The 13,526-nt window shown below is 50.3% G+C and overlaps 2 long non-coding RNA genes across 2 annotated transcripts in view; one reads left to right on the forward strand and one right to left on the reverse strand.

The window, feature by feature from the left end:
• Window positions 1-13,526, reverse strand: part of LOC119976120 — a 16,961-nt gene continuing 3,435 nt past the window's right edge. The window contains exons 2-3 of the long non-coding RNA XR_005462874.1: window positions 4,821-4,870; window positions 1-382 (exon numbers count right to left, since the gene is read on the reverse strand). This is a non-coding gene — a long non-coding RNA (uncharacterized LOC119976120). The remainder of the gene's footprint in view (window positions 383-4,820; window positions 4,871-13,526) is intronic.
• LOC119975420 overlaps window positions 3,406-13,526 on the forward strand; it is a 27,558-nt gene continuing 17,437 nt past the window's right edge. Inside the window, exon 1 of the long non-coding RNA XR_005462761.1 lies at window positions 3,406-3,646. This is a non-coding gene — a long non-coding RNA (uncharacterized LOC119975420). The remainder of the gene's footprint in view (window positions 3,647-13,526) is intronic.

The following is a 13,526-nucleotide window of genomic DNA, read 5'->3' on the forward strand; positions in this document are numbered from 1 at the left end:
ATTCTGAATTCACCTTCTGTGGACCTGACCAGGCGCCGGAAGGTGGCGATTGGGGGCTTTTCACAGTAACTTCATTGCAATGGTAATGTAAGCCGACTTGTGACAATAAACCTAATTATACATTGGACAAATCAAATCAGCAAACCAAGCCTTGAGAACAAGTTCATAGAGCTCATTTGAGTCAGTGGGTGGAATTCTCCAACGATTGTGATTCACTTCTCCTGCTGGCAGCCCACCCCACCAGCGGGTTTCACGGCAGCATGGGACCGTTTCCCGACTGATGAGTGGCGGTAAGAAAGAATCCCACTGCTGGCGAACAGCACATCGCCGAGAAGCATGTGATTGGGCGACCTGAAAATCCCGCTCACTTTCTTAGAAGATGCTGAGGAACCAACCAGAAACAGTTTATTCTGGACCTAGTGAAGTCCAGTGAGACAGGATTAATTCAATATATCATAGCAAAGGATCTTTTATGTAAGATTGATCACAACATGCCAAAATTACACAGTCAATGCCAGGGTGAGAAACATAGGTCTGAAATTAGTCTCTTAAACCTAAATAAAAGGATCAAAGACAGAGTTGATAAAGTGGACTGGGAAAATGGGTAAAAGGTAAAATGGCAGGACAACAGTAGCAGACATTTAAGGAGAGATTTTTCACAAAGTTATATTCCATTGAGAAAGAAAAACACTATGAGAAGGTCGAACCATCTGGGGCTAGCTGAGGAAGTTAAGGATGACATCAAACTGAACTGAGAAAAGACCGACCATGCTGTGAGGATAATTGATAGGCCAGACAATTGGGACAATTTTAGAAATCAGCAAAGGATGATAAACAAATAATAAAGAGGGAACATGCACAAATCACAAAGTGTTAGCACGCAGGTACAGCAAGTATTAAGAAGACAAATGGACTGTAGGCCTTTATTGCATGGGGGATGGAATATATAATTAGAGAAGTGTGACTGGAATGAGGGGGTGATTTTGAGGCCACACTCTGCCCGTGAGAAACTCAGCATGGACTCAGAGTCCAGAGAGAATCGAAATTCTCAATTACCTTTGGCATGATTGGGTTTTCAATTCATACCCCTCCCCCTCCATTGGAGTAGTGCGAAGCACGCTGTGGGAGCCCGATAACCTCACTTTAATACATTAGCATGCTGTTACACTTCCTCCAGACCTCCCCCCCCCCCCTCCCAACTCACAGAATATTCACCAGGTGCCGACATGACGCCATCCCGGTGTCATTTACAGGTTTACAAAAGCGTGAATCATAGAATCATAGAATTTGCAGTGCAGAAGGAGGCCATTCGGCCCATCAAGTCTGCACCGGCCCTTGGTGACTGGGCGAACCATTCCATCCCTCTAACCCAGCAACCCCATCTGTAATGACCTCCAATTAGTATTATTGGTTGGCCAATTGGAGTATGAGCTCCCTTAATGATAGCTCATTGAGGGGGCCCATATAAGCACCTGTGTAGGCTTTGTGACTCAGTCTTAAGTTGACTGGAATGCTAGCAGCACTGTTTGGAGCTGCTCTTGTATCTAGTTATTGGAAGTAAATATTGGTGTGGTGACGGGACTCCTGCCTCCTGTGGATTATTACACCATCCAACCTTTGTTTTTTGGACACCAAGAGCAATTTAGCATGGCCAATCCGCCTAACCTGCACATCTTTGGACTGTGGGAGGAAACCGGTGCACTGGAGGAAACCGACGCAGATACGGGGAGAACATGCAGACAGTGTACCCAAGCCGGGAATCGAACCTGGGACCCTTGCGCTGTGAAGCAACTGTGCTAACCACTGTGCTACTGTGCCCCCTAGTGGCTTTACCTCCAAGGGGAATATTGGAAATGAGCAGTCAGGCAGCCATTATTCACCAGACTCTTCATTTCTCAGGGTGCACAGGAAAGTTCGGGGTCAGGGCTGGGGTGCAGTCACTCAAGCTCGGGCGGAGACGTCTCTAGCAGGCTTTACCTTCCATTCATTTTGGGGCGCTCCTTGATTTAACGGGGTCTGGATGCTGACATTCGGGCATTGCATCCTGTGTCCTCCTTGCTGGCTTTGTGGCCAAATCACCACTGAGGGAGTGTCTGTCCTTTGTGGGAGCTGGAAAGTGGGTGGGAAGAGATGAATTCTGAGGGTCAGCACTAGGGCAACTGTGAGGTTCCTGTGTGGGGTCCCATGAGAGGCCAAGCTCTAACGACAGACTTGGCTTCTTAGGAATGGGTTGTGCCCCTGTCTCATGAGAAATGAAGACCCTCTCACTTGGGGAAGTACAACTGAAATGTGAAGAACTCTGAAATCGAGGGGCTGAGATCTATTGAATATCAATTCCACTTGCCGAGGAGGTTTGTCTCTCAGGAATATGTGTGTAGGGTTGTGAGATGGGAGAATGAGGATGCCTTCTGGGTGTGTGCTTGTCATGATAATTGCAGGCTTCACTCTAATAAGTTGTGTCTCATCTGGCACAAGAGACATTCAGGCATTCAATTGCTTGATAGGCAATTTCACCCTTCATTAACAACTCAACAGTGTCAGTGAAATATGCATGGCTAAAGTTCACTGCCACTGGTTGGTGTCCCAACTGTCTGTATCGATTCATGGACTACCAAAATGTATTTGTGGCCTTGTGGAGTTTGTGGACCATGCTTTTGTAAGTTGCTTTAGGTTGCACCTCCCTTTCAGTTTTTTGAAAAACCTTTGTCTCAGTTTTGTTTGTATGCTCCTCATCTACTGGCAACTGGTGCAGAGAAGGACAGGGAGGGAAGAGACCTCCTCATGAACCTGCTCCTGGGCCTGGTGAAAATCGCCAGAAACAGGTCCAGGCAGTGGGTGACCGAGGGGGTTGTCCGATCCCATTGCTTGCCCTTCTACCATGGCTACATTTGTTGCCAGGCGTCCTTAGAGAGAGCATGCTATGTCTACGGGCATCTTTGAGGCCTTCCATTCTCACTGGGCACCGCAGGGACTGGGGTGAATTAATGACCCCATTTATCATGTTTTAGTTTGACGTTTTAAATTTAATTTGCGATTTGTTTTTGTTTAAGGCAGTATTCTTTTGTCCCTCAGTTTATTTAATTTTTTTTATTTGGTTTAATCAAAATAGTTGGAGTGCCAATTCTGAACCCTATTGGAGTCCTCCGATTGTGAGTACCTGCTTCCGCATCGACTGTTTCTGTTAAGGCTGAGGCTGAGGTAGCTGAACTGTTGCTGCTGCTTCTGAAGCAGAGTGTCTTTTTGTTGCTGCCTCTAAAACACATGACAAAGCCATTTTTTTTAAAAACCGAGTGGGCGGTCCATCTTGCCCTAGAAAAGGGGCTCACAGTGGGTGAGATCTTCCCAGCGGCGGATCCACTGGAGGTGCAGGACCTTTATTACCCTGCTGCCACAAAGGGGGATTGCCGCTTGCTAAAAAACAGGTGCCCGGTCTCTCTCCTCAGCATGGACTACAAAATCTTTGTCAAGGCAATGTCTTCCCGCCTTGATACCGTGACCACAAGATCAACCTTAACCAATCCTGTACAGCCCGGGGCTGAACCATTTGTGAAACATCCAGCTGGTATGGGACCTGATCTACAATTCCTAGAGGGCTGGTCTGTTGGACGACTTACTATCTCACGACCAGGAGAAGGCGTTCAACAAGGTGAACTCCCATCTAAACGCACCCCTGCTTAGACAGAATTTCAAATTGGCCCCAAGCCCAGAATCCCATCACGGGAGCCAGAGACGTAAAGCCTCTCAGAACTACCCTCCATGGCCTTTTGCACTGCACAGAGTATTTACTGTATGAGCTGCTGATGCACGCCCTTCACTTCCTTGCCCTTACCCGTCACCTAGGCACCCCTTGGCAAGCCTTGTTGTTGCCATCTGGTGGTGGAGGTCTCCAGTCAAGGTCCCCCTTAACACGGGGACTTGTGGTGGAGGTTGTTGCACACAGCAGTCCCATACAACCATAGACTGCATTGTTCACAAACTCCCAAGATGCTTGCCCGTGTTGCAGCCTTGTGCAGTCTGTAGACCATACATATACACGTTACTTATACGTATCCCCTTTTTAGTTGCGTAAAAACACAGCCCCCTTTTAGTTACTTCAAAAACCTTTTGGACAATTTTATTTGAACATCAGCCCCAAGCTCCTGACCTATGGGCACCCACAGCGGGGAGGGGCAGAAAGGGAGGAGGACCTCCTCATGAACCTGGGTCTCCTGGGTCTGGAGAAACTTGCCAGAAACAGGGTCCAGGCAGTGGACGACCGAGGGCATTGTCCGACCTGACTGTCTATCCCTCTACGACAACTATATTCATGGCCGGGTGTCCTTGGAGAAGGAGCACGCAGTGTGCACTGGCACCGTCCAAGCCTTCCATGCTCATTGGGCACCACAGGGATTGGGGTAACTTATCACCTTTTTCATCACATTTTAGTTTGATGTTTAAGTTTCATTTGTGATTTGATTTTGTTTAAGGCAGTGTCTCTTTAAGGGGCTGCCCTCTTTTACACTTTCCCTCAGTTTGTTTGATTTAGTTTAATTAGTTTACACAAAATAGCTGAACCTCAATGCTCTGGATAGGGGACCCCCTCTGAGACCAGCAAACTAAAGGAAACCATCATATAGACCCAGTGAAATAAGGAGCCTCTACAGAGACCTCCTATGCAAAGGGAACCTACCATAGACACCCTTTAATTAAAGGGAACACCTCACAGACAACACCAAAACAAAGGAACCCCACAGACCCCTCAAGAAAACAAACCCCTATCTGGAGGCTAGAGCGCAGTCCAGACAGGGACAGTGAAAAAGAACTATTGTTGTAGCACTCACCTGTCACACACCTGCTGGCTCAGAGAGATGGAGAACACATGTGTTCATTCCTGGAAAGAGAAAAGCATTGGCCTCTTTTTAAACCCCTCAGATCATTCAGCTACAAGCCATTCATTTATTTCATCAAGTGTGCAATGATTGACAGCTTCCACAAACACAGGTGTCAGCTTTGCTTCATTAATTTTCTTTCATGGATCAGTAACTCCAAGTTCTGTAACCACTATGTTTTCAAACATCAAACCACATCAAAGACAGTTAAGTGCATTCCAATCACTCCGCTCACACTTGAGACTTTTTGAAGTGCTGAGCTGGAAATTTGAAGCATTTTAACTGTTAGGGAGTCTCTAAGGGGGGTCTCCCTATCTAGGGAGTCTCCATGGGGGGGGGTCTTCCTATTTAGGAGGTCCCTGGGGGATCTGTCTCTGGCGGTGTCTCCCATTGTAGGGGAGTCTCTGGGGTGTCCCCAATTTTAGAGGGGTCTCTGGGGGTGTCTCCCATTTTATTAGAGTCTCTGAGGGTGTTTCCATTTTAGGGGTGTCTCTGGGGATGTCTCCTGATTTGGGGGTCTCTGGGGCGGCAGTCGGGGTGCAGAGTTGTAGTGGAGGGGTGACAGGTCACGCATTGTGCAGGGAGGGAGGCCATCCGGTGGACTTTGGGGGCAGCACCCTTAAGGGGTTATCACCTTGGCCCATGGCGCGGTCCACCACATCAGAGCCACGTGGGTAAATACCAGTAGAGATCTGCGCCCACATAATTTCCAGCCCAGAGAATGGAAAGAATCGCGAGGATCCGGAAACACTGGTGACTCCTGCTGGCGTGTGGGCGTGAACGCCGATCCCACCATCAGCTGGGGACCAGAGCATTGTGGTCAGTTCAGCGACCTGCACAAACCTTGATTCGGCCGGACACCCAATTCTCTGCCCGATCGCGATCTGCACTGCCGGCGTCGGGGGGCGGAGAATCCAGCCTGTAGTTTACACCAACTCAGAGCATTGTGAACCATTGGGAAGCCTGTACTGGAGTCAAGAATCTTTTGACATTTAAGTTTAAAATATGTTGCTAACTTTACACATCATGGGCGGGATTCTCCCCTACCCAGTGGGGAGGGCTGTACTGGCACCAAGGAGTGGCGTGAACCACTCAGGGGCTAGGCCGGCGCCGGTGGGGTTGGTGCCGCACCAGCCGGCGTGGAAGGGCTTGGCGGCAGGCCAGGCGGCAGGCCAACCGGCGCCGAAGGGCCTCCGCTGGCCGGCAAGAGTTGCCGAATGCGCGGGAGTGCCAGCATGTGCTGGCGTCATCCCAGTGCATGCGCAGGGGGTTCTTCTCCCCGCCGGCCATGGCGGAGGTTGACAGCAGCCGGCACAGAGGGTAAGAGTACCATGGGGGCACCCCGCCGGGGCCAGATCCCCGCGCGACCCTCCGAGGACTTTGCAGGCTGCCCGTAGAGCCAGATCCCGCCGGTATGGACCTGGTTTGATTTACGCTTGCGGGCCCGGCCGAAAACGGGCGGCCGCTCGGCACATCGCGGGCTGGAGAATAGACAGGGGGGCCGCTGCTAGCGGCCAGCGACCGGTGCGGTGCAATTCCCGGCCCCGCCAAAACCCCGGCGCCGGAGAATTCGGCAGCCGGCGTCGGGGCGGCGGTGCAGGATTCACGCGCCCCCTCCCCGGCGATTCTCTGACCCAGCAGGGGGGTTGGAGAATTTTGCCCCATAACCTAATTCTGTATAATGAGAATGTTTTTAATTCAGTGATTAATAAAGTTTTGTTTAGACAAGGTAAGTAGTTATCCATGTTATGAAAGTGAACGGAATCTTCAGATCCGTTGATTAATTTATCCTATGAATAAGTTGTTGCTCTGCATTGAGAAGCAATGAAGTTCAAGTATTACTGTAGAAATTGCACCCTATGCTTTGATCTTCTCATTGATAGATCAGCTATCTGTACAGTCTTAGAAACAGTATGGCTGAATCACTTGATTGACACACAGCTATCCATTTAGCCTTTGAAGCAATGGATCAGATGACCATCTGTTCTACGTCAAATGCTTTAATGTATTCAGTTCTAGAGATTTTGTTGACACATTTGGAATCGCATTGTGAATGCTTGGCTGAGCCCAAAGACCCACTAAATGATTCAGCTCAGTCGGTGTTGTGGATGTGGTTGTCAAAGTGGCTGTCAGCGTTGATTAGATTGGCACTTTTATGTTCTTCTCAGAGGATTATAGTTTTTGAAATGGTTTTGCATGGCTGTTTGTTTTTTTTACAGTTTTATGGCCACTTATTGGATTTTTGTTTGTTTGGAATTTGTATGGATGGACATTTGATTGACACTTCCCTGAGCAAATTGCGGGCATGATAGGGACATGGGCAGATGGGATGTAATAGGGAGATTTGGTTGATAGGCAGTTGAAGGTTAGTGTGCTTAACACTCAATGTACAGAACTAGGCTAATATTCCAATGAACAGAGGTTTACCTTCTAACCTGCTCAACTGTCTCCATTTCTGCCTTTGACCTGATCCAGGAGTCGGCAAGCCTGACTCCAGCCGATAATCATTTCCCCACCTTGAAAGTAACTAGGCAGGGCGCTGCCAGGCAAGAGACAGAATCACAAAGTTGGGAAATCACCCAACATGCAATTACCTCCGTAAAGAGAAAAATCCGACCCTTGGAGGGACGTACTTCCACTCGAGGCAGTTCAGAGACGTTTTATGAGGTTAATTCTTCAGATGAAGGGGGTCATCTCATGAGGGATGCTTGAGCAGGTTGGACCTATACTCATTGGAGTTCATAAGAATGAAAGCCTATCTAATTGAAACCTATGAGATTCTGGGGACATGACAATGTGAATGTTGAGCGAATGTTCCCCTCATGAGGGAATCTAGAACTAGGGAGTATGATTTTAGAATAAAGGGGACTGGATTCTCCCTTCCTGAGACTAAATGTTGACGCTGTCACGAAAACGGTGGAGTTTCACGACGGCGTGAACGGGTCCCCAGCTGCAGCGATTCAACCGCCCCCACAGAATAGTTCTGCCCCTCACACACACAAGCGTCACAGCCAAGATGGCCGCAAGGCGAGCCGTGGCGCGATTCCGGGACGCCAAACTGGAGAGTGTCCTTGACTGCGCGGAGCAGAGGAGGCTCATACTATACCCTGGGCCATGCCGGATATCAGCAGGCGTCATCGTTTGCCGTGTCTGGGCAGAGGTGGGAGGCGCTGTCAGCGTTGTCAGGGTGGTGGTCCGGACTGCAGACCAGTGCACAACCTCCTCAGGGCGGCCTGGCTGAGTACCCAGCACTGTGCTCCTGGCACCAAGCACCCGCCCCGCCACCCCCACACACATGTGACCCGACTCCCTCCACCTCCAAGGGGAACAGTTGGACCCCCACCCTGACCCACATGGCTGCACCCACCCATACCAGCCGCAATGGCTGTGTGCCCTGGCCACTGATGCCATCAGAGACCCAATCCCTGGGCTGCATGCGTCGGACTGTCTAACACTGTTGCTATTTGTATTTGCCCCAGGAAAAGTCCGCGCATAACCGTCGAGAATGGGAGAAGATGTAGACTGGAGGGGGATCACCAGACCTGCGTCCCCTCACTGTGCCCGAGCAGAAGGCACTGGACATTGTTGGCGGGCTGAGGAGAGGGAGGTCGTCGATGCGGTAGTCAGTGGCGCACCACGAAGTGAGACCCCTGCTGGCTGCGGGTCCTCACGACAAATGTATGCTCACTCCAACCCCCCTCACCCCAACCCCCTCACCCCAACCCCCCTCACCCCAACCCCCCTCACCCCAACCCCACTAACCCCACACCCCAACCGCCCTCACCCCACGCCCCAACTCTCCACACCTCAACCCCTCTCACCCCAACCCCACTAACCCCACACCCCAACCGCCCTCACCCCACGCCCCAACTCCCCACACCTCAACCCCTCTCACCCCACACCCCCCTTCTCCCCCTCATCCCAGACCTCACCACCTTGCGCCTCACTCCCTTCCGGCTGTCTAACAATACATGCTGTCATGTGTCTTACAGGACCAGCCGGGGATGGGCCTGGCCCATCTGGGGCCCCTGCCCCCAGCGAGTGCCAGAGGCGGTGCCCCCCAGATATCTGAGCACCGACGGGAGAGCAGCGGGAACACCAGCCCTCTGCCCGACACAACCCAGGACACCATGACCCAGGGCATCATTTCCCAGGCCACCACAATCCAGGACACCACGCCCCAGAACACCACGACCAGGAGACCCCGGAATTCGGGTTGCATGAGGACACTGACTTTCCGTCACAGCTATCTCCAACACCCTCCACCATCTCAGAAACTATCACCTCGATTGGGAAAATTAGTGAAGAGGCTTCCGAGACTGGTGCACACCACACAGTTGATCCAGCACAGCAGTTGTACAGCAGGTGGAGGTAGGAGCAGCCTAGGGGCCGGACGGTCGGAGGGCAGCCCAGACCCAGCACTCAGCTGTCTCCCGGAGAGGTGCCGGGCTCCAGGAACATTCAGCCCCACGCATATAGTGCAGGTGCAGGCAGAGACCCAGGGACTAGAGGAGGAGATGGCGGCCAGCTTCCAGAACCTGCAGGCACAGGTGGAGGAGTCCATCCACCTGCAGGAGCAGGCAGTGGTGCCGGTCATGCATGCCACCCAGGCCGAAACTGCACGTGTAGAGTTCGCGGTGGAGGCAATGGGGGCAATGGTGTCGAACATAGGTCAGAGTGTGCAAGGGCTGCCTGAGGCATTCTGTGCAGTTGGGGGCCGTGGCCTCAGACAGGGCTGCATACTCACAGAACCATCTGGAGATTGCAGTGGCGCTCCTCAGCGTGGCCCAGTCACAGCAGGCCTTTTCTGAGAGCATCGGCGGCATTGCCCAGGTGCTGGCCTGTGTCGCACAGGCACAGAGGGAGGTGGTCCAGTTCCAGAGGGAGGTGGTCCAGTCCCAGACAGGGATGGCCCACTCCCTGTGCTCCATGGCCGCTAAGTATCAAACCCATGCCGATACCAGAGTGGGCATCCAGGACTGGCAGCGCCAGGTGTCGTGGAGGCCTCGGGGGTTGGCTCCATTCACACCCCCATCCCATGGAGAAGCCCGGGGGCTATTAGGCAACCCAAGGGAGGAGGATGTGCTGCGGCCTGTGCCGGTGACTCCAACAGGGGAGGTCCCGGAACACGGCAACACCTCGGACTCCCCCCCCCCCCCCCCCCCCCCCCCCCCCCCCCCCCCGCCTCCCACTCCTGTCCCTGGTGCATTGGTGGGCAATGGGCAGAACAGGGTGGCACCACACCACCCGGGACATCCGAGGAGCAGCCGGGCCCATCCAGGCCGGGCCACCCCAGGAGACATGCGCCAATGGGGCCCTGAGTCATAAGGCAGGGGGTCACAGTTCTGCTGTACCATGTGGGGAACCACCTAGGCGCAGTGTCAGAAAGTTAGACACCAGTTAGGTTGGCATGGGTGCAGGGCACAGTTCAGTTATAGAGGCTAGGGCACAGACTGTATATACCTCTTCATATTAAACACACTTTAACACTGCTAAATTCTGCCCCTGTGAGCTGTCTGATGGGTGTCGGGATGGGGCGGTCAGTGATGGCCACTGGTGGTGAGGGGCGGAGGACGAGTGAGGCCCAGTGGGTGGACCACGCAGCCCACCCCTCCCCCGATCGTCCCCATCACCCCGTTCCCAATGATTCGACAGGGCCTTGTGATGGACTGGCCAGCTTGCATACAGGGAACATCCACGTGGAAGCTGCTACTGTGGCATGAGTCAGACATTGTCTAACAATGTGGAGCACGGCGCTCATCGCAGAGCGGACTGTCATTATCCTCCATCGCCTGGACCAGACCTGCTGTCATTGGCAACCCAGTGCCGCAGCTCGTAGTGCACAGATATATATAATGGAGGCGGTGTGTGCAAGCGGCTGGTTTGGTGGTATGGGAGGGGAGGGTGGTTAATGGTGTGGGAGGGGAGGGTGGTTGATGGTGTCGGAGGTGAGGGTGTTCGGTGGTGTGGGAGGTGAGGGTGTTCGGTGGCGAACATAACGTAAGAACATAAGAACTAGGAGCAGGAGAGGCCATCTGGCCCTTTGATCCTGCTCCGCCATTCAATGAGATCATGGCTGACCTTTTGTGGACTCAGTTCCACTTTCCCACCCGAACACTATAACCCTTTATTCCTTTATTCTTCAAAAAACTATCTATCTTTATCTTAAAATATTTAATGAAGGAGCCTCAACTGCTTCACTGGGGAGGGAATTCCATAGATTCACAACCCTTTTGGGTGAGGAAGTTCCTCCTAAACTCAGTCCTAAATCTACTTCCTCTTATTTTTAGGCTCTGCCCCCTAGTTCTGCTTTCACTCGCCAGTGGAAACAACCTGCCCGCATCTATCCTATCTATTACCGTCATAATTTTATCTGTTTCTAGAAGATCCCCCCGCATCTTTCTAAATTCCAATGAATACAGTCCCAGTCTACTCAACCTCTCCTCATAATCCAACCCCCTCAGCTCTGGGATTAACCTAGTGAATCTCCTTTGCACACTCTTCAGTGCCAGTACGTCCTTTCTCAAGTAAGGAGACCAAAACTGAACACAATACTCCAGGTGTGGCCTCACTAACACCTTATACAGTTGCAGCATAACCTCCCTGGTCTTAAATTCTATCCCTCTAGCAATGAAGGACAAAATTCCATTTGCCTTCTCAATCACCTGTTGCACCTGTAAACCAACTTTTTGCGACTCATGCACTAGGACACCCAGGTCTCTCTGCACAGTAGCATGCTTTAATATTTTATCATTTAAATAATAATCCCTTTTGCTGTTATTCCTACCAAAATGGATAACCTCACATTTGTCAACATTGTATTCCATCTGCCAGACCCTAGCCCATTCACTTAACCTATCCAAATCCCTCAGCATACTTCCGGTATCCTCTGCACTTTTCGCTTTACCACTCATCTTAGTGTCATCTGCAAACTTGGACACATTGCGCTTGGTCCCCAACTCCAAATCATCTATGTAAATTATGAACAATTGTGGGCCCAGCACTGATCCCTGAGGGACACCACTAGCTACTGATTGCCAACCAGAGAAACACTCATTAATCCCCACTCTTTGCTTTCTATTAATTAACCAATCCTCTATCCATGCTACCACTACCCTGAATGCCCTGCATTTTTATCTGATGCAGCAACCTTTTTTGTGGAACCTTGTCAAAGGCTTTCTGGAAATCGAGATATACCACATCTATTGGCTCCCCATTGTCTACCGCACTGGTAATGTCCTCAAAATATTCTACTTAATTAGTTAGGCATGACCTGCCTTTTATGAACCCATGCTGTGTCTGTCCAATGGGACAATTTTCATCCAGATGTCTCACTATTTCTTCCTTGATGATAGATTCCAGCATCTTCCCTGCTACCGAAGTTAAGCTAACTGGCCTATAATTACCTGCTTTCTGCCTACTTCCTTTTATAAACAGTGGTGTCACGTTTGCTAATATCAAATCCGCAGGGACCACACCAGAGTCTAGTGAGTTTTGGTAAATTATCACTAGTGCATTTGCAATCTCTTTTAGCACTCTGGGATGCAATCCATCAGGGCCAGGAGACTTGTCTACCTTTAGCCCCATCAGCATGCTCATCACTACCTCCTTAGTGATAACAATCGTCTCAATGTCCTCACCTGTCAGAGCCTCATTTCTATCAGTCACTGGCATGTTATTTATGACTTCCACTGTGAAGACCGACCGAAAAAACCTGTTCAGTTCCTCAGCCATTTCCTCATCAACCATTATTAAATCTCCCTTCTCATCCTTACCGTGCCACTCTTTTTTGTTTTATATATTTGTAGAAACTTTTACTATCTGTTTTTATAATCTGTGCAAGTTTACTCTCATAATCTATTTTACTCTTCTTTATAGCTTTTTTTAGTAGCTTTCTGTTGCCCCCTAAAGATTTCCCAATCTTCTCGTCTCCCACTACGTTTTGCCACTTTTAATGTTTTTTCCTTCAATTTTATACTCTCCCTTATTTCCTTAGATATCCGCAGTCGATTTTTCCTGTTTCTGCCGTCCTTCCTTTTTGTTGGTATGAACCTTTGCTGAGCACTGTGAAAAACCGCTTGGAAGGTTCTCCGTTGTTCCTCAACTGTTTCACCATAAAGCCTTTGCTCCCAGTCTACCTTAGCCAACTCTTCTCTCATCCCATTGTAATCTCCTTTGTTTAAGAACAAAACACTAGTGTTTTATTTTACCTCCTTATCCTCCATCTGTATTTTAAATTCCCCCATATTGTGATCGTTCCTTCTGAGAGGATCCGTAACTATGAGATCATTAATCAATCCTGTCTCATTACACAGGGCCAGACCTAGGACCGCTTGTTCCCTCGTAGATTCCATTACATACTGTTCTAGGAAACTATTTTGGATACATTCTATTAACTCCTCCTCATGGCCGCCTTGACTGACCTGGTTAAACCAATCGACATAAAGATTAAAATCCCCCATGATAACTGCTGAACCATTTCTACATGCATCAGTTATTTCTTTGTTTATTGCCTGCCCCACCATAATGTTACTATTTGGTGGCCTATAGACTACTCCTATCAGTGACTTTTTCACCTTACTCTTCCCGATTTCCACCCAAATGGATTCAACCTTATCCTCCATAGCACCGATGTCATCCCTCACTACTGCCCGGATG

The sequence above is a fragment of the Scyliorhinus canicula genome, chromosome 13, assembly GCF_902713615.1.
Source record: "Scyliorhinus canicula chromosome 13, sScyCan1.1, whole genome shotgun sequence".
In the NCBI taxonomy this organism is placed as follows: Eukaryota; Metazoa; Chordata; class Chondrichthyes; order Carcharhiniformes; family Scyliorhinidae; genus Scyliorhinus; species Scyliorhinus canicula.